Below are 6,831 nucleotides of genomic sequence, written 5' to 3'. Positions count from 1 at the left end.
AGAACTATTAGAGAAGCAGAAACTTTGCCAGTGGGTAATGAAAAATCTAAGTCATGGATTGGTGGGTGATAAGATGCTTTCTGCTTTTTCTAAAAGGATAAAATTTGGAGACATCCTGCCTCCCTGAGTAGTTAGCACCATTCTTAGATGTATCCAGAGAACCAAGAGGAAATGGAGAGATTGCAACAATTCTAGGATTTAGATTCAGGACATGGAGAATCTATTACTCATAGTGTTGTCTTATTTGAAATAAGTTGATGTCGTGTATGTTTTAATAAATAAATGCTAAGTTTTCCAATGTATGCCAACACTGGTGTGTAACATTGAATACATTCAGGCCTTGTGTCAGAAATCTAATTACACTTTCCTGAATCTGTTCCCATAATCATTGGTGGCAACTTAGCCCTGTTCAGCCAAGTGGCACAGGCATAGTCTAAGAAGTTTCTTTAGGACTGGCCTCAATACATAGAAAGTGACAGGAGGGTGATATTTTCTTCTTTGGGGATCATTCTCTCATCTTTCCGCTTTCTCTGCTTTTCCAGATAGTACAGTGGCTGCCATAGAGCTAAATTGTTGTATAATCCTAAAATGTGGCCCCTCCTTGTCTGCTAGTTTCCTTAGGTGTTTTTATCTCTGAGGTATACATATGGCTCACTTTTTGCAAATGACAGACACATTATAGTTTTATAGGTTTCAAGTTATGTATAAGCTGAAAATGCAGCTAAATTTAAAAAATGAGTACAAAAGAAATGTTATCAATACAACTATGGAAATGGTTATTGGGATTTAAAAAAAAATTGTGCATGGGGCCCCTTACTCCTAATTTTGGTCCTTAAAATACTGGGTTAGAGTAAAATTAAAAAGGAACTATTTTATGTGTTTTAAATGTATTAAGAATTTCCAACTTGGTTCCTAGCAGGGTCAAACTGCTAATTCTAAAGGAAAAGGGAAAAGAAGGTTAATAGAACAGACTAGAATAGCTTGTTCTGAACAGTCTAATATTCCAAAATTGCCATCAGCAGACTCTATAGGAGCCTACATCCCAATAAAAATCCCTAACATATATTCTTCTTTTCATATCTGTTGCCATGTCCTCCCACTAAGCCGTAAGTCTCCAATTACCTGAAAAAGGGTAAATGGATAGCCATTATGCAAAAGTTAGACTATTCAAGACATTCTGATTGAAAAGTTGAAGCAGAACTTTTTCCTTTCCAAATGGATTTTAATATTAAAACCACATAATTAAGAAAAAAAAATGCTATTGGCTGAGCAATGTTTACCAGAATTCCTTTCCCTTCCCTGTATGTTTCCATTGAGGGTGAGTCACAAAGGACATTTTTTGTGAAATATGGAGGGTGGAAGTAGAGTAGTTGTCTTGGTCCATTCAGGCTGCTACAACATACCCCAGACTGGATAGCTTACAAACCCCAGAAATTCTCTCACACAGTTCTGGAGGTTGGGAAGTCCAAGATCAAGGCCCTCTTCCTGGTTAGAGCTGGCACCTTCCCACTATGTCCTTACCAGGTTAAAGGAGTGAGGGATCTTTATAAGAACACTAATCCCAAATCACCTCCCAGAGGCCCTACTTTCTAATACCATAACCTCTGGGGGTTAGGATTCAACATATGAATTTGGGGTGGGGGGGTCACCTGCAGACCAGACATCATTTTGTTTGTTCTGAAAAGCTTCTTATCTGCTGATTCTCCTTGTTGGCATGAGACAGTAGCCAGACCTACAGCTTCTCTCCTTCCCCAGTATACTTCTCCCTTGAGGTACCATGCCATTTCGCTTACCTTTAGCACAACTCCTTGAAAGAGTCGTTTGTAGTCACTGTTTCCAGTGTGTCTCCTCCATAGTTCCGGAAACCACTCCATTTTTACTGTGATTACCTGTGATAGCTAGCCACTAAGATGGGCCTAGCAGTCCCGACCTCCTCGTATTCGTTCCCTTGTGTGGTCCTCTCCGACACAGTATCAGGGTCTGTGTGACCAGACTAGACAGGGATTGTGACAGCTAGATTACAAGATACATTATGGTTTCCGCTTTGCTTTCTCTTGGATTACTCACTCTGGGAGATGCCAGCTGCCATGCTGTGAGGACACTAAAGCCCAAAGCAGAGTCCATGTGATGAGGAACTGAGGTCACCTTCTAATAGTCATGTGGGAGCCACTGTGGAAGTGGGTCCTTCACCCTAAGTCTTTAAATGACTGCAGTCTTATCAACATCTAGATTACAGACTTATGGAAAATCTGCAGCTGGAACCACCCAGGCAGGTCATTTCCAGATTCCTGAACCACAGAAACTGAATGAGCTCACAAATGTTTATTGACGTCTTTAAGTTGCTAAGTTTTAGGGTGATTTGTTACATAGCAAGAGATAACTAATACATTACCCTGTGTTATGGGTTGACTTGTGTCTCCCAAAAAATTGATGTTCAAGTTCTAACCCCCAGTACCACAGGATGTAATCTTATTTGGCCACAGGATGTAACCTTATTTGGAAACAGATGGTTGCAAGTATAATTAATTAAGATGAGGTCATAACAGAGTAGTGAGCCACTAATCCAATATGACTAGTATCCTTATACGAGTACAATGGAGATTTGGACACACATGCACACAATGAGAATGCCATGTGAAGACTGGAGTTACGCTGCCACAAGCCATGGGCCTATCAGTAGGAGACAGGGCTGGAACAGATTCTTCCCTAGCACCTTCAGCAGGGAGTAGAAGCCTGTTAACACCTTGTTCTCAGACTTCTAGCCTTCAGAACTGTAACACAACAGAATTCTGTTGTTCTGAACCACCCAGTTTGTGATGCTTTGTTGCAGCAGCCCCAGAAAACTAATACACCCTGTATGTAATGTCTTAAAATATTGAAAAAAATGCAAAGCAATCCACCAGTTTCATTTATAAAAAACAACGAATTTTACAAGGACAAGTAAGATATTAAAATGGAGGAATAAATGTAGAAAATTTGCTACAAAAATTGGTTTTTTAAACACCATCAGTAAAGATTACAGTTTTAAAGTGAAAGATAATAAAATCCCATTCATAAGAGCAACCAAACCTTTGAAGTGACTAGGAGTAAGTTTCACAGGAAAAGAACAAGACTGGTACACACACACACACACACACACACACACAAATATATACATTCATACATATGTATATGTTCACATATAGTACACACACACGTATGCATGCACACACACACATATACAGATACCAATTTCACCAATTAGATAAACCCACTTCATCTTCCCTGGGGTGGAATATATAATGTGGCAGAGGCCAGGAATGGGTTTAGGGAAAAGTCCCACTCACGGAAATCAGGATTTGAAGTGAAAACATTTCCTACGAACTTAATGGCAATCCTGACTTACTACATATATAAACATAACGTTAATTCTAATTGGCATTACAGAGGCCTTTTTCTTTTCTCAGAATTTAGTAAGTGAATTCTAAAGAACACTTCTATGGACATGTCGATTAGGAAAAAAAATTGAAAGCCTGTTAGTTGACATAAGCAAACTACTGACAGAACAGGATACCAGGAACTACTCACATCAGGAGGACAAACAGTATCAGACTTCTCTTTGCTGCTCAAATATGTTTCCATCCGCATGTTTCCCTTACTGCAATTGCTGTTTTTTTAACGGGGCTGCTGGAAGCTTCAGGATCACACATTAGCTAACTTATGTCTTTCTCCCATTATAAGGGTCTTAGGAAGGGCTGTCATCAGCTCAGCTTTATCTAACCCCCACCTGGGGGATACCCACTGTGAGAAAAGAATGGAGTAACGTGGTTAGTTCTCTTAATGCTACCTCGGCAGATACAGGGATGGGAGTCTGTTACTAAACTATGCAGACAGTTAAAAGACAAAAACCAACCTGTCTAATCTGGGAATTTCAAACTGGGAAATTGTACTCAATTATCACAGGAAAAATTGGTGTTGATTTGGAACAAAGAGAGGTTAGATCTTCACACCTTGCAACATACATTGTCAGGTAACAATGTCAAGAGAAATCAAGTAGTTTAATTTAAATAATGCTTGTCTCATTATTTTAAAAAAGGAAGCATACTTAGCATGTCAGAAATGTTGAATGTCTCCACAGTTCACACTGAATGTTTCCACAGTTCACACTGAATGTTTCCAAAGTTCACACTGAATGTTTCCACAGTTCACACTGAATGTTCCCAGTTCACACTGAATGTCTCCACAGTTCACACTGAATGTCTCCACAGTTCACACTGAATGTTCCCACAGTTCACACTGAATGTCTCCACAGTTCACACTGAATGTTTCCACAGTTCACACTGAATGTCTCCACAGTTCACACTGAATGTTCCCACAGTTCACACTGAATGTCTCCACAGTTCACACTGAATGTCTCCACAGTTCACACTGAATGTCCCCACAGTTCACACTGAATGTCCCCACAGTTCACACTGAATGTTTCCACAGTTCACACTGAATGTTTCCAAAGTTCACACTGAATGTTTCCACAGTTCACACTGAATGTTCCCAGTTCACACTGAATGTTTCCACAGTTCACACTGAATGTCTCCACAGTTCACACTGAATGTTCCCACAGTTCACACTGAATGTCTCCACAGCTCACACTGAATGTTTCCACAGTTCATACTGCACTTGCAGGCTCTGTCTGCTGTGTGTGTTCTCTGATGGTGGGTGAGGGCTGCCTTTCGGCAGCCGGTTCTCTCACACTTGTTACTTTCATATGGTCTGTCCCACATCGTTCTCTGATGTTCAACAAGGTGTTGGGTTTTTGCTGATGGCATGTCTCATACAGACTTGGTGTAACATAACTAATATAGTGAGAACACTTAATTGTCCTAATACAGCTGTATTCCTTCCCTTCTGCGCTCTAGGACTTTTCCACCCAGCCCGCGGGCTGCAGACCCAAGAGCATCAGGGGAACTTCCGGAATCAGATTTCCGCCATTCGGCTGCACAAACCTTTCACCGTCACAGAGCACCTTCTTCAGGCAAAACAGGGAAGCACAGAGCGCACGCCAGGAGGCCTGCAAGTCAGGAGCCCAGCGCGGCCCTCGCTGCCTTTCTCCGGGACCACGGGAAACCCGCTTCAGGAGCTCCCTCCAGAGGGATGCGGGAACAGCCCGAGTCCACCCTCGCAGCCCGAGGCCCGCTCCGCTCAGCCCCACCCTTCCCTCCGGCCCCCGAGGCTGGAGCTCTCCGCCAGACTTCCCTCTAACTTGTGGGTGCACCAGCTGCGCCTCGAGTTCGCACCCGGCCAGGTGACGCCGAAAAGACGAGATCTAGAGACTGCACCACTCACCGCCGGAAAAGCCGGGAGAACCGGAAAGAGCCCCCAGGTAGAGACCCGAAGCGCACACGCGCAGTGGAGGCTTCCGGGCGCCCTTCCCAGGAGTCCCCAAAGGACGTTGGATGCCTTTCCCGACTACATTCCCCATAAGGCCCCTCGGCGGCGCCCCTCGCTGAGGGACCGTTTGAAGAGCTTTTGCTTTCATGATGGGGCTTGGTTGATTGCCATGAACCATTAATACAAAAAGAAAAGTTGCCTGTTAATACCTAAGAGTATTTTCTTTTTAAAAAACCAGGGAGACTGCTGAGATTTTTATCCAGTGGGAGCTTTCTTCAAAAGAAACTTAAAGAGTAGTGGTAGACTAAAATTTGCTTTTGAAAAATTATGTCTCAATATATGATTTTTCAGCACACCAATTACATTAACACAGATACTTTTATAAGCATGGTCACTGAAGCATGGTTTATAATAGAAAAAAAAGGAAACAACGTAAATATGCGTCGGTTGGGAGTAACTAGATAAATCATGGCGCATGTACACAATGAAATGCTGGGCAAGCACTAAGCATGAATAAGGTTATTTATATGTTGCAATAAAAAATGCCCGTGATATATTCCTAAATGAAATAAGACAAAAGGCAAACAAATATATGAAGCATAATTCTAGTATGATTAGATAAAGATACGTACTTTTAAATACATATGACTATAAATTTAGAAAGATATTCTCCAAAATGCAACAATGGTAATCCATGGGCAATGAGATTGTTTAGGAGGAAGAGGGAATTCCACTTGTGCATCTGTATAATTTTTCTATGGAGAAGTAAAATGAAAGGACATAAAGGCATTCTTAGACTATTAATTGAATTTGAATTTCAAATATGTGTGTGTCTGTAAAGAGAGAGGATAGAACACACACACCCAGATCCTCGTTGGGATAAGCACTGAACAAAAGACTGGAGTACAAATATTAAATATTCATCACTTATAGATATAGGTTTATAGGTGAATTTTATTTTTGATGTTAAGTATTTTCCTTTTAAAGTCGTTCCTTAGCGTTTCGATAACTTCTGTCTGTCCGCAAATCATCCCTTCTGCCATCTTGCCATCCATAGTAGTTTGCTAGGGCTGCGGTAAAAAGGTACCACAGACTGGGTGGCTTAAATAGCAGAAATTGATTCTCTCACAGTTCTGGAGGCTAGAAGTCTGAAACCAAGGTGTCAGTAGGGTTGGTTCTTTCTGAAGGCTGGCAGGATGATTTGTCCCAAGCCTCTCTCCTAGCTACTCGTAGCCTCAGGCATTCCTTGGCTTGTAGATGGTGTTCTTCCTGATCTTCACAGAATCTTCCCTTTGTACATGTCTGTCTCTGTGTCCAAATTCTTCCACCCCTTTGGCTTGTAAGGACACAGTTGTAATAGATAATGGTCCTCCCAAGTGACTTCATCTTAACTCGATCATCTGCAAAGAACTTATTTCCAAATGAGGTCACATTAACAGGTACTGAGGGTTAAAACATCAACATCTT

The sequence above is a fragment of the Rhinolophus hipposideros genome (assembly GCF_964194185.1).
Source record: "Rhinolophus hipposideros genome assembly, chromosome: 22".
Classification (NCBI taxonomy): Eukaryota; Metazoa; Chordata; class Mammalia; order Chiroptera; family Rhinolophidae; genus Rhinolophus; species Rhinolophus hipposideros.
This window is presented reverse-complemented; position numbering follows the sequence as displayed.